General features: G+C 46.3%; 1 protein-coding gene and 1 long non-coding RNA gene across 5 annotated transcripts in view; one reads left to right on the top strand and one right to left on the bottom strand.

Moving 5' to 3' along the window:
* LOC138299149 (uncharacterized) overlaps window positions 1-22,489 on the top strand; it is a 166,999-nt gene that overhangs the window by 63,643 nt on the left and 80,867 nt on the right. The gene's annotated exons all lie outside the window — the stretch shown is intronic.
* Window positions 1-22,489, bottom strand: part of LOC138299148 (N-acetyllactosaminide alpha-1,3-galactosyltransferase-like) — a 58,224-nt gene that overhangs the window by 23,661 nt on the left and 12,074 nt on the right. For 2 of the 4 annotated variants that reach the window (XM_069237211.1, XM_069237213.1), the window contains exon 2: window positions 20,129-20,199. The exons of the other annotated variants lie outside the window; for them this stretch is intronic. The gene's annotated coding sequence lies outside the window, so the exon portion shown is untranslated. The remainder of the gene's footprint in view (window positions 1-20,128; window positions 20,200-22,489) is intronic. 4 annotated transcript variants of the gene reach the window in all.

The following is a 22,489-nucleotide window of genomic DNA, read 5'->3' as shown; positions in this document are numbered from 1 at the left end:
CCCATTAATTAGATTAGGCACCGAGGCGAGAATTATCTGGTCCAAGGGAATTGAGCCCAAGACCCACCAAGGCGGGAATTGAACCCTGGTCCCAGGCCAGATCTCTGCATCAGGGTCTGCGGCTCCAACCATCAGGGTCTACCGCTCTAACCATTGTGCCACACTTCTCCACCTTTTGTTGTGCTGCAGCACACAAGGGATTCTTTCTCACCTGGCCCCCACAGCTGCCTACAGTCTGCACTTCTGAGAACAAAGGGAGACGAGAGAGGTACTTTCAGGTTCGTTGTCTGCATCCCGTCCCTCCTGAGCCCTACCCTTCATGACACCCTTTAGATCTAACCCTGAAGACAGCACCAAGATTTGAGAAGGTAGGGAGGTTCGGGTAAATAAATAAAAGGTTTGGGTAATTAAATAAAGTATTGTCAAGTATCTCCCTTTCTTTTTCAATAGCTGTGTTGCCGATTATCTCCCTTTTTAAATACAGCATTGTTGAGTTACTGTGAGATATGAGCAGGGCAGGCTTTAGCACGCTGGTGGCACCCTGTACTAATGGCCTGTGGATGCGAAGCCACCACTGTGGCAACTCACAGACTTTACAGGACTTCACAGGCTGCGGTGGAACAGAGCCTGACACTGCCAGATAGACAGCGGAGAGACCAGCACACAGCACGGGTCCCAGGAAGAACCAGATGGCCTGAGAGTTGGACAGGGCCATATAAGGCAGCAGGGCCGGCTCTTGTACGATTCAATCTGTGCCACCACACCGGGTGCTGACTTAGGATGGGGGGGCTGTGTTTGCAAGTATATTGTGGCTTTAAAAGCACCTGCTGGGTGATCCTTGCCACCAACAGTTTTCAGGCAACAATTAAAATCTCAAGATAATTCTGGTGATAAATGGTCTTCCTGGAGAGAGATTGAAGTTTTGTCTAGTGGAAGGTTTGACTCATCATTACATATGCCTGCTGCAAAGAATGTCTACATGCAGATCACAAAGTGCATATAATGTGAATAGGTCAGAGGGTTACTGCTGTTGTCAGATGTAGGAAAGTCCCCTCTTTTTGGCATGGCTACCCCCACTTTTTGCCTCCTGTCAGTATGTTTTGACTGTGTTCACTGGGATCCTGCTAACCAGGACCCCAGTGACAGTGCTCTCTTCCTTTAAATTTGGTTGCTTGGACCACACACACCCCACATTTGGCATACTGGTGCCCCTTATAAGTCCATAGTATATGGTACCCAGGTGCCCAGGGCATTGGGGGCCAGAGGTTCCCCATGGGCTGCAGCATGTATTATGCCACCCATAGGAGCTCATGTAAAAGGTATCTGCAGTCCTGCCATTGCAGCCTGTGTAAAAAAGCGCATGCACCCTTTAACTTCAGGTCACTGCACCAGGTCACTGTAAGTCACCTCAATGGTAGGCCCTCCTAGCCCAGAGGGCAGGGTGTGGGTACCTGTGTGTACGGTTACCCCTGCACCAGCAGAGGTGCCCCCCACAAACTCCAGCTCCATTTTCCTGGACTTCGTAAGTGCGGGTACGCCATTTTACCTGTGTACTGGACATAGGTCACTACCTATGTCCAGCTACGTAATAGTAACTCCGAACCTGGGCATGTTTGGTATCAACCATGGTCGGAATCCAACCCCAATACTATTGTCAGTATTGATTGTATGATTCCATGCACTCTGGGGGCTCCTTAGAGGATCCCCAGCATTGCTCCTACGAGCTTTCTGGGTTTTTCCAGGCAGCCCACGCTGCTGCCACCCCTCTCACAGATTTCTGCCCTTCTGCTGCTTGAGCAGCTCAAGCCCAGGAAGGCAGAACAAAGGATTTTCTTTGGAAGAGGGAGGCAACACCCTCTCCCTTTGGAAATAGGTGTTACAAGGCTTGGGAGGGGTAGCCTCCCCAAGCCACTGATATGTTCTGAAGGGCACATTTGGTGCCCTCCTTGCATAAACCAGTCTGTACCAGTTCAGGGACCTCAGTCCCTGCTCTGGCACGAAACTGGACAGTGGAAAGGGGCGCAACCACTCCCCTGTCCACCACCACCCTGGGATGGTGCCCAGGGCTCCTCCAGGTGGCCACTTGATTTTACCATGTTGAATCCAAGGTGGGCAGAGGCCTCTGGGACATCTGAGTGGCCAGGTCAGGCAGGTGACGTCACAGCCCCCTTCTAGGTGGTCACCCTGCTAGGTGACCAATCCCCCTTTCTGGGCTATTTAGGGTCTCCCTCTTGGGTGGGTCCTCAGATTCACATGCACGATTTCAGCAGGACTCCTCTGCAATGTTTACTTCCACTTATGGCCACTGGAACCACAACTGGACTTCAGAGGAGCATACAATTTGCAGCTCCAGCGACGACTTCGCCCTGCAACATTGTTTCTCCGGCTCTTTCCAACAACTGCAACATTTCCCCACTGTGCTTCCTCTGAGGGCAGCAAGTCTTCAGTGCATGAGAAGAAAGAAGGCATCTCCCTTGGAGTGAAGGAGTCAGTTACCTGCATCCGCAGGCACTAATTGCAGTGACGACTGGCTACGTGGATCTCCTCTCCTCCTGAGCTGCGTGGATCCTGCATCAGTGGTGGTTGTCTGGAGTGGTCTCCTTGGTCCTCTCTACCAGCTGTCCAACTTTGGAGAAGGTAGGCCCTTGCCTTCTCACGGAGGACAGTACCCCCATTCACTGCGTCTATTTCAGCTACCAAGCCTTGTTGGCATCTCCTCCAAGGGAGCTTCAGGCTTTGTGTAGCCCCAGCCCCCAGCACTCTTCCCTGTGAAGCACATCCCTTTACGTACTTCTCCTGTGACATGGGACCTCTCTTCAGGTGTGCTGTGTGGGCCTCCCTGCAACTCCTGGGCTCCTTGCCTGTAGGTCTTCTATGCGGGCTGCCTCTCCTTCTCCAGACTCTCTGCACTGCTGAGGGTCACCTGGGACTCCCCTCCATGGGTTGAGTCTCCCTGGACCTTGCTGGTCCCCGGCAGCTCCACTTTTCTCCTACTGTGACATATGCCTTTTCCAAGGCTTGTTGGTGGTTTTTCTACATCACAGACTGACTGCAATTCTTCATCCGGCGTGGGACATCGACTGCATCACCTAGGAACTCTTCATCTGCTCCAGTGCTGAATTGCTGACCGTCTTCGTCTCCCCGACCAACTCCTGCATCCACAGACCGGTGGGTAGTGGCTCCTGCCACAACCGGACACTCCAACGTAAACTGGACTTGGTCCCCTTCTTTTCCAGGTCTTCCTCTTCCACTGATCCGCCTCTGGTTTGTTGCAGTCTTGTCTGCACCTTGCAATATCCTTCTCTGAAGTCCTTTTGGTGGTTTGGGGAAAAAAACAGTAACTCGCCTCTTTTCTCCTGATCACCGGGGGGCACTCTGGTACTTACCTTTGGGGTTTCCTAGTTCCTCCAGCTCCCCTCTACCGATTCCACTTCCTTGGGTGGGGATCCGACTTTCGCATTCCACTTTTTTAGTATATGGTTTGGTGCCCTCTAGGCCTTCAGTATTGCCTATTGCTTTTCACTGTTTTCTATTGCTTCTTATGCCGATTTCTGATTGCTACGGTACATATAATAGTGTGTTACTTACATCCTATTGGAGTATTACCTATGTAGTGTTTGTGTTACTGTAATAAGGAACCTTCATTTTCGTAACACTGAGTGTTTCTTTTATGTGTGTAAGTTACGTGTGACTACAGTGGTATTGCATGAGCTTTGCATGTCTCCTAGATAAGTCTTGGCTGCTCATCCACAGCTACCTCTAGAGAGCCTGACTTCTAGACACTGCTTGCACTTCACTGATAAGGGATACCTGGACCTGGTATAAGGTGATACTACCTTAGGTACTCACCACACACCAGGCCAGCTACAGCAGAGAGCTCCTTTTTTTGTCCCCTGCAGTTTATCAATTAAAACCTAATATAGAACAGTGAACAATTAACTCATCAAAGAGCTGCACGCAAACTTCGAGGTAAAGATGAGAGCATAATGATTTCCACCCACTTTTTCATTAACTTAATGTTGCAGCAGGTTAATTTAAGTGTAAATCAATTCTTATTATTAAAGAGAGCCCCCAACCATGGTGTTATGTTTTAAATTCTGAGTTTGAGCTTCTCCACACAAAGCACTCTTAAACTATACCTGACACCAGTATGGATGACCTGTGACTCCTACACCTTGTAGTCCTCTTTCCTATGTAACATTTCCTATACACTGATTTACACACATATGAAGATTGTCTCTGTGTAATGTCTGTGTGATGTAAAGTGCTCTGACAGCCTAGACTGGTATGAGGGATGTATGATGTAACAACACATGCGTATTTCATGCATGCCTTAACAACGCGGTCGCAACAACGACCGTGTCTTTACCACGCATGCCTTCACAACGATTTTAGTAGGAAAAGCATGTTTGATAAAGGAGCATGCATGGTAAATTCTCCCTGTCCTGCCCCCTTACACCTGATACCGTACTTCACCCCACTCAAGGACTTAAAACCGCCCCTGCCCTGAGCCCTAAAAGTAATCCTGCCCTGTTCTAAAAACTACCCGACCCCTACCCCCGCCCTGAACCCTAAAACCTACCCCACTCTGCCCTAAATACTACATGACCCTGACCCAGGACCCTAAAGCATACCCCACACTGTCCTAAAAGCTACTTGACCACCCGCCCCTTACTCTAAAAACCTACCCCACCATGTCCTAAATATTATCACAACCCAAACCTGCCCTAAAAATTACCCCAACCTCCCACCCTAAACCCGGACCCGGCCCCAGCCCCAGCCCTACTTACCCTTCACTACTCTGCTCCTTCCTGTTCCACCTGGACAGCTAGACCACTCTCTATGCTGTAACTACGCAGATGCGTGGTAAAGATGTGTGGTAAAGGCATGCGTGCTAGACCCATATGTGTGGTAATGGCAGCGTGGTCAATGCATTGCATTGATTGCGTTGTAAGTGATGTTTCCCGGTATGAGTGGTGCTATAAAACTAATGAAATGCATCTGAGAGAGAGTGGTGATGGATAGTAGTGAGGGAATCCGTGGCGGAGGTGGTCACTGAGGGGCACCAACAAACAATGTCCCACAGGGCGCCACCAGCACTATAGCCGGCCCTAACAGACAGCACAGCAGTTCACAGGAAGGTGGCAGCACAGAGACTGCCACTTGACAGTCAGACAAGGACCTAGCAGCAGTCATAGGCCTTACTGGACTTCATAGGCAGTCGGGGGCCCAGAGACTGACACTGCCTGACTAGAAAGAGAGCTCCAAACAGGCAGCACAGACCATGGCAGGCAGCACAGGAATTGACCGAAAGCACTGTGCCCAGCAGGCAGCACATGCCTCTTAGGACTTCACAGGAGGGCAGCAGCACAGAGCCTGTCGCTGCCTAGCAGGGAATTGCAGGCCGCACGGGACTCGACTGGCAGCGCAGCCTTTAAAGGACATCATAGTCAGACGCCAGCACACAGCCTGCCACCGCCGGACAATCAGGAAGGGCCGAACCAGTGGAATGGCACCCGCCAGGCAATGCCTGCTAAGCAGCAGTTAACAGGGAAGATGCACATTACTCGTCAGGCAGCACAGGACATAGAGGGTTTCACAGGCAGGTGGTGCAAGGCAGCCTGACTATACCTGGCATTCAACAAGGGACCTTACAGTCAGCAGCACTGTGACTGTGCCTGGCACACTGTCTTAGACCTTACAAAAGTCCCAATCCCCGCAGGCAGAATGGGGCCTGATAAACGACATAGGGTCACACAGACTCTGGCACAACAAATGGCTTCACCAGTGACACAGGGTGCGTCCTGACACAATCTTTTTTTGAGTGATGCCGAGTTAGTCTGGCTAGCCAGGCCTGTCACTAACCTCTCAACCCTCTCTCTCTCTCTCCTAATATGTCCAGGTACTGCCGAGGCCTCCCACCCATCCCAGAGTTTTCCCTCCCACATGTCCCATTACAACATTTTAGTCAATAAAACACACTTCTTGGGTTAGGGGTCGTAAACTCCTGGCCATATTTTATTTGTGAAACAGCAAATTAAGATCAATCATCGCTTAAAACATTTATACGCAGTAACCCTTCATATTTACAGCTTAATTTACATGTGTAGATGTCTAGCCTTAATAGAGGTGCTAATAAATCTGATTTCCTAATATTATCTAAATTCAGTTGCTGCGTATCCACTTCAGTGACTGCGGATGAGGTCATGACTGTCCCCGATGAGTCCCAGGCCCGGATCCAGCCCTCTGGCTAAGTGGCCCTGGGGTAGGTCCGTCAGTATGGGAGGGCATCCACCCCTGTATCAAACACCCCTCCCACGCCACACCCTTCTGGGTGCAAACTTTGTGCAGGGAGCCCACCTCAAGGTTGTCCCTGTCCCCCCCCAGAAATTTTGTGTATCCTACACCCCTTGCGCCACTTCCCTTGTGGCCCCTAGGCCCCCCCACCATGTGTGCGCCTTATTTAATATACAGTGCACCACGGCTGTAGCTAGGGAACTAGCGTCATAAGTTCTACGCTAGTTCAGCGCTTTGCAGGATTAGCATAAAAAATGTTGATGCTAATCCGGCAAAGCACCCAGAAGCCCATTGTAACCAATGGGAGCCTCCTTTTAACGCATGCTAAGTGCAAGCTTTAAAAGTGGCAAAAAAATTACACAAAGATATCCCTTAGATTTCTTTGCTCCATTTCTCCCACCCCCCCCCCCAATGGTGGAACGCCCCCTTTGCGTATATTATGCCTGGCACAGGCATAATGTAGCACAAAGGGTTACAAAGTGGCGCAATGCATGCATTGCGCCACTCTGTAAATATGGCGCATCATTTTTGGCCTTCTAACGCCACATTAGCGTAAAAAAAATAACACTAATGTGGTGTTAGAATGGCGCCAGGTCCTCTTAAAAAATCTGGGCCTAAATGTTAAATTAGAGTTTTAGGTTTAGGTAGAGGTCCAAGACAATCTGGCCAGCAATCAGAAGACCAGTAATGAAAGTTGTCACCCACCAGGATGACTTCAGTTGTGTTCCCATTAAGCTTTAGGCAGCTGTTTCCCTTCCACTTGGCTACAGCAGTAAGAAAATTATTTTGCTGGTCAGCACTGCTGCCTCTGTCAGGAGAGAGCAGTGCTTAATTTGTAAGTAAAGAGGTGGCAGTGTCCAAAGCCTTCCTCTTAAACAAGCGGCTGCTGCAGTTAAATATGGGAACACAGAATACTGAGGCGGCGTAATCCTGAAGCCATCTCGGGCCATTTACAGGCACCCCTTGCCCCTTCAGCTCACTCCTGCAGCTTTCTACTTTCTCATTTTGCGACGCTTTTTCGTTTTTCTCTTCCGCCATCTTTCCCATATGTGAGTTTTTCTCGCAGCAAATGCTTGAGGCAGAAGAATAAGCGTAGGAGATTACTGCAGCACCAAAGGAATGCACAATGCCAGCCATTGGGCAGACATATACAGTGTGGGGTTCAGAGAGGACCCCTGAGGAACCCCACATACCATATGAAGAATATCAAAGTAAAAGGGCTATTGAACTGTTGAAATCTCCAATCTTGAAGAAACGAGACAAACCACTGCAAGGGCTGGCCCTTCAATCTGCAATCTAGCAGTTTATCAAGCCGAATGCTATAAGAGATAGTGTTGAAAGCAAATTATAGCTGCCGTGCCACCTTGGTCCATAGTCCTCTGTTGTTCTCCACAGACTGGGAGAAGGCCCTCGAAAGCCTGACTCAGAGGGATGGAGAAGTTTGTGCTGCTCTAAATAATCAGACGATTGCCAGTTGACATGCTTCTCTGAGACCTTATCAGGGAAAGAGAGAAGTGATAAAGGACTATAATTCCCAGTAGCGGCCGGATCCAGAGTAGTTTTTCTAGTAGGAGTTGACTATCACAAGATTCCAGGACTTTGGAGTAAGTGTGGCAGATATAGCGGGATTTTGGGCCAGATGTACTAACATTGGGAATACCGATTTCCCAATTGTGATTCTCTCTGAATTGAAATTAGGAAATAGGTATTCCTAATGTATGAAACTCCTTTGAGTTTCATTAGTGATTCCTGTCTTACCCGATGTCGTATTCAGCATGGTCCAAAACAAGTATCCCTTTACCCTCGACCTGCCGAGGTTCCCTGGTGTATGAACGATTGGCTGCTGCAGTCCAGGTTTTTTCTTTGCATTCTGGTACTTCTAGTCCTGTTTATCCCATTATAAAACGAGGACTACTAGTCTCTCGTGGACCCAGTAAAGCTGGTGCTTATGCTACGAGTAGAGGTGCTGCCTTTTGTTACAAAAAATAGGGGTAAAAGCTGAGCATGTCAAATATTTGTGTTTTTGTGTTTTTAAGTAATCTCATTGCAACAGTGTTTTTGATTCTTGCTATGGTTACGAAGTGTGAGATTGGTGCTGAAAACGGCTGAATGTGAGCAAACAGCAAGTCCGGTCTGATGCTATACTATTCTGGGCTAAGCAGATCTGTGTAACCCAGGTTCACTTATAACCCCACAAGTCTGCACTGAAAGTAGCAATTTTAAAGAGGATCACAACATTTCCATTCAATTTTTACTGTTTGATTACAACAGAAACAATAGCAATGTCGCTGGAGCTATGTGATACCACAGTGCTCTGTCGGCGACTCGCCTAAACTAACACTTGCCGACTGTCCTGGTTTTTGGTTTTGAAACCTGGCCACCGTACAATTAGCAGAAATAAAATGTGGTCTACGTCCCGCTGAGAGATTCTATAACAAGGCAAACTACCCATACTTGTACAACGTCTTCCTCACCTAGTGCCCAGACAACATCCAGCCTGTGCTCAGTTTGAGCAGGTGGTTGCAGGAGGGGCCCACTGACACCCATTTCTGGGGAGTGACACTTATTGTTCCTCAACAGATTTTGATCCAGGGCTAGAGAGAAAAATATAAAAGGGGGCAGAAGGATGAAGAGAAAGACAGAAAAACAACGACAAAGGGAGAAAGGTAGGGAGTGTCTGGTGGTGGATTTAAGATGGATGTGGCTAGAATCAAGACTCCATAGCCTTGGTACTCGGTACCCTAACATTTGACAGTGCCAGCAATGGGCTTCTAAGCAGACCTTGGACCCTGGCTCTTATTAATTTACAAATTAAGCACTGGATCCAGCTAATATCCCTAAATTTATATAGCTAGAATTGTATAGCTCTACACACCACCTAATAGTTTCTGAGAACTTTGAAGATGGCTCCAGTTTAACAAACAGCGTATTAAGCCAGGGTTGGACTGGACTTGGTTAACCAACTCATAGATACTACCTGTTGCTGCCAATTTTAGTTTTGAGAAGGCAGATGCAGGCGAGCCAATAAAAGTTCAAGCCAGAAGCCTACTGTAGCTCAGCTCAAGGTCCTCTTGGACCCTTGAGGCAGTGCTTAATTTGAAAATAAAAATGTGCCGGTGCTCAGTGCTCTGCTCTGAAACATGCAGCTGCTGCAACTAAATGAGAGAACAGGGAATACTGAGACACCGTAATCCTGAAGCCATCTCGGGCCTCTTCAATCCATTTACAGCCACTCCCTGTCCCTTCAGCTCACTCCTGCAGCTTTCTGCTTTCTCCCATTGTGACGCTTTTTCGTTTTTCTCTTCCTCCGTCTTTCCCATATGTGTCTTTTGTTCGCAGTAAATGCTTGAGGCAGAAGAATAAGCACCTGCCCTGAAAAATAAGGGATGGTGCTCAGCACCGGAGACAACAAGCACAAATTAAGCACTGCTTTGAGGGCAAAACAAGATGACTTTTAATGTGGCTTCTGCTTGCCACCTATGCGCTAACTCCAGTCGCCAAGAGTTAAAGTCAAAGCATTAACCTTCCTTCATTATCGCATATTAGAAAACATTCAAATATATAAGCTCAGAATGTGCACTAAACAAAAACCCATTGTGTTTGATTTAACACACGATAATCTTGCTCCACAATTAGTAAGAATATAGGGTACACGTGATAACTGACTTGCTACTAAGTGTTCACTAATGTCATTGTCGTCTGAGTGTGGGGCAGGAATATTTTTAAGATTAAAAAATATCCCTTAAATAAATGCTCTTGATGCAGTGTTATTGTAGGAGGCTGGCCTGGCTTGTAGTGGGTACCAGAGGTACTTACACCTCGTGCCAGGTCCAGTTATCCCTTATTAGTGTAGAAGAGGTGCTTCTAGCAGGTTAGGCTGATGGAAGGTAGCTATGGCAAAGCAGCTTAGGCTGAACTAGGAGACATGTAAAACTCCTACTATACCACTGGTGTCATATGCACAATATCATAAGAAAACACAATACACAGAAGTACTAAAAATAAAGGTACTTTATTTTTATGACAATATGCCAAAAGTATCTCAGTGAGTACCCTCAGCATGAGGATAAGATATATACACAAGATATATGTACACAAACCAAAATTATGCAGGTAATAGCAAGAAAAGTAATGCAAGCAATGTGTAAAGTTACAATAGATTGCAATAGGAGCACATAGGTATAGGGGCAACACAAACCATATACTCCAAAAGTGGAATGCGAACCACGAATGGACCCCAAACCTATGTGAGCTTTTAGAGGGTCGCTGGGACTGTAAGAAAACAGTGAGGGTTAGAAAAATAGCCCACCCCAAGACCCTGAAAGGTAGGTGTAAAGTGTACCTACTACCCCCAGAGAGCACAGAAGTCGTGATAGGGGGATTCTGCAGGAAAAACAAACACCAGCAATGCAACAACAGTGGATTTCTGGACCTGAGTACCTGTAAGACAAGGGGACCAAGTCCAATAGTCGCGACAGTGTCGAGAGTGGGCAGGAGCCCAGGAAATGCCAGCTGAGGGTGCAAGGAAGCTGCCACCGGATGGAAGCAGCTTGGAGATCTGCAAGAAAGAAGAGAGCTAGGGACTTCTCCTTTGGAAGACGGATGTCCCACGTTGCGATGAAGCTTGCAGAGGTGTTCCCACGCAGAAAGACCGCAAACAAGCCTTGCTAGCTGAAAGGGTCGCGGTAGAGGTTTTTGGGTGCTGCTGTGGCCCAGGAGGGACCAGGATGTCGCCACTTGGAGGAGGAGACAGAGGGGGCACCCAGCAAGTCAGGGAGCCCTCACAGAAGCAGGCAGCACCCGCAGAAGTACCTGAACAGGCACTTGGAAGAAGAGGGAACCAGAGTCACCCAAAGTCACAAAAGGGTGTCCCACGACGCCGGAGGACAACTCAGAAGGTTGTGCACTGCAGGTTAGAGTGTCGGGGACCCAGGCTTGGCTGTGCACGAAGGAAATCCTGGAAGAGTGCACAGGAGCCGGAGCAGCTGCAAATCACGCGGTACCCAGCAATGCAGTCTAGCGTGGGAAGGCAAGGACTTACCTCCACCAAACTTGGACTGAAGAGTCACTGGACTGTGGGAGTCACTTGGACAGAGTTGCTGAGTTCCAGGGACCACGCTCGTCAAGCTGAGAGGGGACCCAGACGACTGGTGATGCAGTCTTTTGGTGCCTGCGGTTGCAGGGGGAAGATTCCGTCGACCCACGGGACATTTCTTCAGAGCTCCTGGTGCAGAGAGGAGGCAGACTACCCCCAGAGCATGCACCACCTGGAAACAGTCGAGAAAGCCGGCAGGATGAAGCGATACGAGGTTGCTAGTAGTCATCTTGCTACTTTGTTGCGGTTTTGCAGGCGTCCTGAGCAGTCAGCGGTCGATCCTTTGGTAGAAGGTGAAGAGGGAGATGCAGAGGAACTCTGGTGAGCTCTTGCATTCGTTATCTGGTGAGATCCCCAAAGCAGAGACCCTAAATAGCCAGAAAAGGAGGTTTGGCTACCTAGGAAGGAGGATTGGCTACCAAGAGAGGTAAGAGCCTATCAGAAGGAGCCTCTGACGTCACCTGCTGGCACTGGCCCCTCAGAGCAGTCTAGTGTGCCACAAACACCTCTGTTTCCAAGATGGCAGAGGTCTGGGACACACTGGAGGAGCTCTGGGCACCTCCCCTGGGAGGTGCATGTCAGGGGAGTGGTCACTCCCCTTTCCTTTGTCCAGTTTTGTGCCAGAGCAGGGCTGGGGGATCCCTGAACCGGTGTAGACTGGCTTATGCAGAGATGGGCACCATCTGTGCCCATCAAAGCATTTCCAGAGGCTGGGGGAGGCTACTCCTCCCCAGCCCTCACACCTGTTTCCAAAGGGAGAGGGTGTTTCACCCTCTCTCAGAGGAAGTCCTTTGTTCTGCCTTCCTGGGCCAGGGCTGCCTGGACCCCAGGGGGGCAGAAACCTGTCTGAGGGATCGGCAGCAGCTGCAGTGCAGACCCTGAAAAGGCAGTTTGGCAGTACCCGGGTTCTGTGCTAGAGACCCGGGGCATCATGGAATTGTCCCCCCAATGCCACAATGGCATTGGGGTGACAATTCCATGATCTTAGACATGTTACATGGCCATGTTCGGAGTTACCATTGTGACGCTGTACATAGGTAGTGACCTATGTACAGTGCACGCGTGTAATGGTGTCCCCGCACTCACAAAGTCCGGGGAATTTGCCCTGAACGATGTGGGGGCACCTTGGCTAGTACCAGGGTGCCCACACACTAAGTAACTTTGCACCCAACCATCACCAGGTGAAGGTTAGACATATAGGTGACTTATAAGTTACTTAAGTGCAGTGGTAAATGGCTGTGAAATAACGTGGAAGTTATTCCACGCAGGCTGCAGTGGCAGGCCTGTGTAAGAATTGTCAGAGCTCCCTATGGGTGGCAAAAGAAATGCTGCAGCCCATAGTGATCTCCTGGAATCCCAATACCCTGGGTACCTCAGTACCATATACTAGGGAATTATATGGGTGTACCAGTATGCCAATGTGAATTGGTAAATTTAGTCACTAGCCTGTTAGTGACAAATTTGGAAAGCAGAGAGAGCATAACCACTGAGGTTCTGGTTAGCAGAGCCTCAGTGAGACAGTTAGGCATCTCGCAGGGAACACATATAGGCCACAAACTTATGAGCACTGGGGTCCTGGCTAGCAGGGTCCCAGTGCCACATAACAAACATACTGACAACATAGGGTTTTCACTATGAGCACTGGGCCCTGGCTAGCAGGATCCCAGTGAGACAGTGAAAACACCCTAACAAATACTCACAAACAGGCCAAAAATGAGGGTAACAAGGCTAGAAAGAGGCTACTTTCTCACAGTTATAAACTGATATTTTGAGGGAAACCTCTTCCCCTTTCTATAATTATGAATGAAAGTGAAAAAATTACCACTGACGTAAAACAGACAGATAGAGAAAGACATTACCATCTAGTGGCTAAATTACACAATGTGAAACTACAAAACATGAGATTGATCCCGGCTTCCCCACTTGACCAACTTGTGTGACCCTAGGCAAATATTTAATTCCTGCTGTTTAGGTTCTGCATTGCGCAGAAAACAATTGTGTTTAATTTAATAAACGATGATGTGGCTCCACGTATAATAAGAATCCAGATCACATATGGGGCACACATGACAACAGACTAGGGGGCAGATTTATGAAAAGTGGTGCTGCACCCAGTGTAGCGCCACTTTTCTTCTGCCCATTAGAGTCCTCCCTAACGCCACCATGTGTGCGCTGTATCTAAGATACGGCACACCATGGCGGTAGTTAGGGAACTAGCGTCAGAATTTTTTATGCTAGTTCAAATCAAATCAAATCATTAACATTTATAAAGCGCGCTACTCACCCGTGCGGGTCTCAAGGCGCTAGGGGAAAAAGGGGGGGTTATCGCTGCTCGAACAGCGAGGTCTTTAGGAGTCTCCGGAAAGCGGAGTGGTCCTGGGTGGTCCTGAGGCTGGTGGGGAGGGAGTTCCAGGTCTTGGCCGCCAGGAAGGAGAAAGATCTCCCACCCGCCGTGGAGCGGTGGATGCGAGGGACAGCAGCGAGTGCGAGGCCAGAGGAGCGGAGGAGGCGGGTGGGGACGTAGAAGCTGAGGCGTCTGTTGAGGTATTCCGGTCCCTTGTTGTGGAGGGCTTTGTGTGCGTGGGTGAGAAGTCGGAAGGTGATCCTTTTGCTGACTGGGAGCCAATGCAGGTGTCTCAGGTGTGCGGAGATGTGGCTGCTGCGGGGTATGTCGAGGATGAGGCGGGCCGAGGCGTTTTGAATGCGTTGCAGGCGATTTTGGAGTTTGGCTGTGGTCCCGGCGTAGAGGGTGTTGCCGTAGTCCAGGCGGTTAGTGACGAGGGCGTGGGTCACGGTTTTTCTGGTGTCGGCGGGGATCCAGCGGAAGATCTTGCGGAGCATGCGGAGGGTGAGGAAGCAGGCGGAGGACACAGCGTTGACTTGCTTGGTCATAGTGAGAAGAGGGTCCAAGATGAAGCCGAGGTTGCGGGCGTGGTAGTTGGGCGCTTTGCAGGATTGGTGTAAAAAATTCTGACGCTAATCCTGCAAAGCACCCAGAGGCCCAACTGAAACCAATGGAAGCCTCCTTTTAACTCCTGCTCTGAGCAGGCATTAAAAGTGCAGACAAAAAATGTTTTAGATTTCCTTGCGCCATTTTTTCGGCCCCTTGCCTGGCGCAGGCATAATGATGTGCAAAGGGTTACAAAGTGGCGCAATGCATGCGTTGCGCCACTTTGTAAATTTGGTGCAGTGATTTTTGCCTTGTTGAGCCACATTAGCTTAAACAAATATGACACTAATGTGGCGCAAGGAGGCGCTAGGGGCTCTTAAATCTGCCCCAGGTGTATAGTGTTTACTGGCATTGTTGTCCTGGGGTGGGGGAGGGGAGGGGAGGGCAGAAATGTTTTTTAGTTGAACTTTGAAGACTAGAAACTTTTTTTAGTTGAAGTTTGAAGACTATCAGTTGTAATCAATGCCTATAGTGATATAATTTGATATTTTAAGGTAAAACGCTTCTGGTTTTGGGAATTATTAAGAAGCCATGTCAAACTAATAACCTTTGATGTAAAAAAGGAGCTAAAGATTACCACCTAGTGGCTAATTTACATTGCACAATGTGACACTATAAAACATGAGACCGATCCCGGCTTCCCCGCTGGACAAATTATGTGATCCTAGGCAAATATTTTATTTCCCCGTGCGCCACTTTTTGTATTATTGCCGCATATGGGAACACCTTCAAATTTGTGAGTTTAGGATGTGTGCTGAACAAAAACCTCTTGTGTTTAATGTTACAGGCTACGATGTTGCTCCACATATGATAAGAATCTAGCCCACATACAGGGCACGCGTGACAACTGCCTTGCCGCTTAGTATTCACTAATGGCGTTGGCGTTTGAGTGCGGAGGTTGAATGTTTCTGGGTTGAAATTTAAAAACATCAATGTTCTTATGTGCCTCTCAGTGCAGTGATACAATGTCAAACGCTTACGCTTTCAGCACGTTTACGAAATGCACGTTTTTGAATCTTGAGGAGAATTTAGTAAGAGAGCATAGTTTGAACGTATCAATTATTAGAAGTGTAATGCTTACATAAATGCCTAACAAATGCCGCATAGAAAATGATAATGAATAGTGATTTGCTTAATGTGCATTTGAATTATGTCAATGAAACGTGAAAATACCATTGCATACACAAACTAATGTTAGTTATAAAAATTATTGCTTGCATCATATTTAATCGAGCTTATATTGGCGTTTACAATATTGCATTAAACCTATAAGCCTTAAGTTAGCGTGAGCTGTGGATTTAGCTGCCTAGCTCTCATATTAAAGCATTTTTCTCTGTTTTTCAGTGTGCTGACTCACAAAGGGCCATGACCCTGCATTTGTTCTTTTACTTCCTTCCATGTAACTATAATGGTTTTGTTCCCATCCGCATGCTAGCTGCTTCTGTATGGATTATTATACTATTTGCAACAAAGTAGATTAAAAGAAATATTCAAGGACATTTAACAATGGAACGTGCCAAAATGATGAACTAATCCAGGATGTGCCACCTCCGAAGACGTCAATTATGAAGACCAATCAAAATGTTGTAAATTATCGTGGGGTGACAATTGAAATTACCTAATGTATAATTTGATAGGTTAAAGATAGTGGGGTATAGTAAATGACCAATAGAATTTTGGGGGAAGGGGTTTCGAAAGGGATAAAAACTCATGTCACAGAAGGGACGCTAGAACTAGGTAGGGAATGCTATAGACTTCATCCAGAAACTCTGTCACTCTGTTTGGTGATCGGGACTTAATAAAATTATCATTGCCCATAGACTGCCCTTGCACTTCTCTTCCTTATGAGGGAAGTGTCCCCTATCTCTTAGACGAGGCCAGACAGAAGGCGATCTGACAGATGCCCTGAAGACGAAGACTGATCCTTTGTGCTGACCTATTACTGGAGGGTAATTATGACAATGTAAATTACAATTTGTCTGATTGCTTTTCCTTTCTAGGTACCAACTGCTGTATTTTTTAATAGAGGCCATAGCTAGATGTTTTCTAAATTGTTGTTCTAAATTATTTTTGCATGAAGTCCAACATGCTGATGCTAATTAGTGGTTAGGCTAGGAAATCACCTGACTGACACTTCTAGACAAAACTGACGTTGCGCTATGCTGAACTGAGACTGCATCATATTCTTTGTGTTCTAATCTATGCTTACGATATGTTATATTCTAATGTTTGTGATTCTTGCATTAGTGAAATCTTATTATAGTTGCCATGTTGTGGTTATGTTCTTATGCTTTTTTTGGTTTTGAGATTGACACTTCTACTTGTAGATTGTAATCAATAGGGAATAAAATTCATAAAATTCTATCAGAAGGTGTGGTTATTCATGGCTGAAAGGTCATGGTTGCGCCGACAGTTTAATCAATGTCTTTATCCAAAGTAAAGTATATTGTGGTGATAAATATTGGTGACATTATTGACATACTTCTCGACATATTGATCAGTTATCTCGTCTTGCGGTGTCTCACCACTGGGTCAAAAGATACATTGGCCTAAAACGAGTCCTAATGTGTATAAAATTGACATAAAGGGACGCGTTAACAGCCGCATAATTGTATGCCAAATGTTTTCATGGCTTTCTGTGCCCGGGCTCGTTAGAGCGAAGGAAGAATCTTGCATAGGGCCTGGTAGGCTCCCTGTTAGTTTAGTAAGTCCCCTATCTTGAGAAGGGGTCCTTCCTTGTTTTTTTGTTTACATGACGTAGCTGAATAGTAGCAGGCAGCCCTTGTTTGCTCCCTTGAACAGTACTAAGGGCCCGGATTCCTTATTCCGGCTGGAGTGCCCTCGCTGCCCCAGCTGGCCCCGTCACTAGTGCTGCAAGTAATACCGTGGAGGTGCAGAGACTTTAACGTCAGCTGCTGTGTTCCCAGAATGCAGTGCACCGATGGCACATGCTGGCAGGCTGGTGGCTGGCGGTGCTGCCCATGTGGGAATGAAGGGAATCTTCTCCTGGAGCTAGGCCGCATGTGGTAAGATGCTGCAGGTCTAGAAAAGCTCAGGGAGGGCCTGTCCAACAGCCCTTCCAATGTCTCTCCTCATTTTTTTTTCTTTCTGGGCCAAAGGGAAATTGTGTGACTAAACCAATCCTCCTCCACTCCTGGTAGAGGAGTGCCCCCCCCGCACCCCTCAGCCTCGTCCCCGAGTCAAGTCACACACTGCAATCTGCTATGCAGAGCATTGTAAGAACTGTCCCAAACAATGAAAAATAATAATACATGTGACCCAAAAAACAATAGCAATTTCGGGGGGTGGTGTGTAAAAATGTAGGCTGGCCCGGACCCACTCTCCCTCCCCTCCCCAGCTAGGGCCCTGTGGCGCCCGGTGCAACAATCTTTTTTGGGTGCCCCCATATAACCTGCTCCTCAGATTCCCCCACTACCACCCGGGCTAACGTGCCGCTCATCTCTCCATAGCTCAGAGGTCTACAACTAGGGGGCGGGCCCCCCCTGGGGGGACCTCAAGTGGTCCCAAGGGGGGCACCAGACTCTGGCCAAAAGAAGCATTATACAGATAACAGGCCTTTGTTTGAAGCAGGAGCATGTTATTGCATTTTTAAAAAGATAACAGTACTTAACTGTTTAAATTGGTCTAGACATACTTAAACAATGCCATCTTTATAAAATAATTGTGAAACATTCTGAAGGGGGACCCCCTACTAACTATAACATTCAAAGGAATGCCAAGTCAATTTGCAGGACTCCCCCTGGAATTGAAAAATATAATCTAGAAAACCCATGAACAGAATGGGACACCAGTAGATTTAATGAGTTGCTTCAATCTTGTCTTGGCCACACTCCCAGCCACCCTTTGGGGAACTTTAGTATGAAGAATCTTTGATTGAAGTGGGGGTATTCAACATAGGTCCAAGGGGCCAGATCCAACTCATATTGTCAGGATAACTACTGACAAATATATATAAGTTCACTTTGTATATGTACACAACATGCACATTTGGCATGGATCCAGTTCTCTGGAATCAACACTGTTTACCTGTGGATAAAGGTGAAATTTGTGAAAAGAATGCCTGGGTTTCTTCTCTCTGCTTGACTTGAAGATTAAAAAGTCTCCAAATAGTTATTGCTCAATTCACACGTTTCAAAAATCTTAATTCACTTGTGTTGTCATGTCCTGAAACTACAAGTCACAAATCACTTTGATGCTGTAATGCCAATGATTCATAGGTTTCATTCAATGGGAAGCCCACAAAATGGGTGTTGGACTGGTACTAATGAGGTGCAACTAATGCCCATATAATGTTACCAAGTGTAAAAATGATAAAAGAATGAAGTGATAATATTACAAAATGTGCAGCATTAAGCTGCATAATTTGTCTTTCCATCCAGTATAATTTACTCAGCCTGCAGCATAGTCTTGCTCTCTCCTGCAGCATAATTCCAGTGGCCCCGGTTATGAGTAGATGATAAATGTATGGATGATGGGTACATGTGTGGAATATGGGTGGATTGAATGAATCTGTGTTGCTTGCATGTTGAATGGATGAATGTTTAAACTGCTCCATCCCTTGTCCACAAACATATGTGAAACCCCTAGCTTCAAAATGTGGAAACATATCTATAAGTCAGGCACTAACTCACAAACACTTGAATAACTAATTCAGTTAATAACTTACTGTCCACCATGTACAAAAACATTAACAAAGACAAATAGATTTGGCATAGGTGATGTGCATATTTTGGCAATAACAAAAAATTGTGTCTAGCCCAAACAGTTCAAAAGTTACTAAAATGCAGTGACAAATGTTGCTGCTCACTGGAAGGCCCCTTGTTAAACTAGACTGGTCACCTTTCTTTTGCTTATTTAAAATAAAAGGAAAAGCCCCAGCACCAACCTGTTTCTAAAATCCCCTCCAAGAGTAAGCCAACACTGCCTCTGCACTCCTTCAAACAAATATCACATAGTGAATTTATGGATTTGGTGAAAGCAAGCAGGCCTTCCGGCTGCCCTTCTGACCCTTGTCCAGCACACATCTTCAGGAACATTCTTTTATCTACCTCTGCTGCCACTCCAGTAAGAAGACCTTAAAAAAGGCATACATAATCCCATTATTAAAGAAAACAAACCTGGACCCACATGACCCCAACAATTACAGGCCAATTACATCTGGACCTTTCGTGGGCAAACTGATAGAAAGAGCAGCATTTGCCCAGATGTCACAATTTGTTGACGATAACTCCATACTTTCAGACTACCAAACTGGATTCCGCCCTGGAAGAGGCACTGAATCTGCACTCTTCGCAATCTGGGTTGATCTTAAAAACACAGTCAACTGTAATAGAGTTGCTGTACTACTTCTCTAGGGCCTCTCAGTGCCTTTGACACTGTTGACTATGGCACCCTAATTCAAAGATTCCACAAAGCCAGCATAGAAGGGACTGCTCTCGGCTGAGTCACACCTACCTTCAAAACAGAACTAATGTCATCTATTCTCCCCCTTTTTCGGCCAAACTATACTTCACAAAAGCAGGGGTCCCTCAAGGATCAATCATCTTACCTAGGTTTTTCAACATCTACATGATGTCATTACCTGAACTGACCAATGAATGTCAACTCACATGCTACAACTATGCAGATGACACACAAATGATCCTTAAATATGAATGCCCCAAAGACATTGGAAACTCACAGATCTTCAGTTGCCTCAGAGCTGTTGATCAGTGGATGACTTAGAGTCATCTAAATCTAAATGCTTCCAAAACAGAAATACTCACATGTGGCGGCTGCAAAAATTATGACCAACTCTGCGCCTGGCCTGACGATCTGGGACCACCGCCTCAATTATCTAAAGAAGATAAAAACCTTGGAATTACCATGGACTCCAATTCAATAATGAATGCCCAAGTGGACTAATTAGCAAGATCAAGCTTCACCACCTTGAAAACTGATAATGCATCTTCTTCAACCTCGGATTTCCTCGCCAGATCCAGGCTACTATGTCTCTTGTACTATCTAAACTGGATTACGCCAATGGCCTCCACCATGGATCATCTCTTCCCACTATGAAAAAACTACAATGCATTCAGAACTCGGCTACCAGACTACTACTACATGTAAAGCCATAAGCCCATATCTCCCCTGCCTTGAGGGCACTGCATTGGTTGACTATTGCCAAAAGATCCGCCTTCAGGCTGGTTTGTATCATCCATAAAGCAATACATGGAACAGGACTGCTTTCCATCAGGAAAAGAAAATCACCAAATACATTCAAAAAAATTAATTTGCTCAAGATTGTCACCGCACCTTAAAACACCACCATACAAGAAAAAGACAATAGGTGGTACATCATTCTCTGTTCAAGCGGCCAAATTATGGAATTCATTACCCCCAAATATAAGATCTACGGATAACTATCTTATCTTCGAAAGACTGCTCAAGAGTTCCTTCATAACCACCATTTCCAAACAGCAATGGACTGCATATGCCTGTGTTGGTTAACATTTATAATCTGATTATGTGTATATTTCCAGATATGTGTATTTCTTTAAGAAATATGAATAATTACTATTTTAAAATAACAAAATATATACATTCTCTCTAAGCATGTTTAACAAATGTATATTTTATTCATGGTTAAATGTGTGTATGTGTGTGTGTATGTGTATGTATGTATATATAAGTATGTATATAATGTATGTATATACATACATATGTGTATATTATTCTATGCTTAACATGTTCATAGGTCATTGCATAGTTCCTAAATAACTTCTTAGATTAGATACTTCTCTGTTTTCATTTTATCTATCACAGTGAGGAAATGTTAACTTTACTATCTGCAAGCGTTTAGCTATTGAAATATTGAGGAAAGATCACATAATGATAGAAGAGTACACAATTAAATTAACTTCAAATATTGCACATCTTGAAAGTCTGTGTTTATACAATACAACTTTAAATCTCAAATTATATCCATTATTATATTCCCAACCCCCTATGACAGAGTCTTCCCTCCTCCCTCTCTCCTTTACTCATCACAAGCCTTACCCTATTACTATAAACTGCCAATTAACACTTCTAGATTCTTCCCTTCTCTATCCCTCCATTACTCTATTCAATCCAACTAACAAACTCACATATCCTCTGCTCAAATTAACTCATTATAATACTAATACTGTAATCATATTTCCTTATACTAATCCACCACTAATCCTTTTGGTTTCGAGTAGCGTGCTACTTGCGGAAAAGCACTTTGACGCCTTGTCAGAGGTAGTGAATTTTTAAGGTTTTTCAACATAAGTTAAAATCTTACTACCTTACTTATGTACCAGGGCAGAAGTCCTTAAAAAAAAAAAAGAAGTGGAGGGACTAACCAGGTTAGGCAGTATGCAGGTGACATCATGGCCCCTGACATCATAGCGCATGATATCACATATGGCATCACAGGAAGTGACATCATAGGAAGTGGCATCACAAGCCATGACTTTACAGGATGTGACATTACAAGAAATGGCATCAGATCTTAAGATCGTATGATTTCAAGACCTTACACATGTTTAGCGGGTCTATCATGAGTACATTTAGAGGGCATTACAAAGATACATACATTAACACTCCTGATTTAGGCAGCAGACTCACGCTTTAGTAAGATACACATAAAACAATGTTGGCTTTTGTCAGCATACAAATCAAATCAAATCAAATCATTAACATTTATAAAGCGCGCTACTCACCCGTGCGGGTCTCAAGGCGCTAGGGGAAAAAAAGGGGGGGTTATCGCTGCTCGAACAGCCAGGTCTTTAGGAGTCTCCGGAAAGCGGAGTGGTCCTGGGTGGTCCTGAGGCTGGTGGGGAGGGAGTTCCAGGTCTTGGCCGCCAGGAAGGAGAAAGATCTCCCACCCGCCGTGGAGCGGCGGATGCGAGGGACAGCAGCGAGTGCGAGGCCAGAGGAGCGGAGGAGGCGGGTGGGGACGTAGAAGCTGAGGCGTCTGTTGAGGTATTCCGGTCCCTTGTCGTGGAGGGCTTTGTGTGCGTGGGTGAGAAGTCGGAAGGTGATCCTTTTGCTGACTGGGAGCCAATGCAGGTGTCTCAGGTGTGCGGAGATGTGGCTGCTGCGGGGTATGTCGAGGATGAGGC

The sequence above is a fragment of the Pleurodeles waltl genome, chromosome 6 (assembly GCF_031143425.1).
Source record: "Pleurodeles waltl isolate 20211129_DDA chromosome 6, aPleWal1.hap1.20221129, whole genome shotgun sequence".
In the NCBI taxonomy this organism is placed as follows: Eukaryota; Metazoa; Chordata; class Amphibia; order Caudata; family Salamandridae; genus Pleurodeles; species Pleurodeles waltl.
Note: the sequence above shows the minus strand (reverse complement) of the source record. Positions and strands in the feature narration are given on the sequence as shown.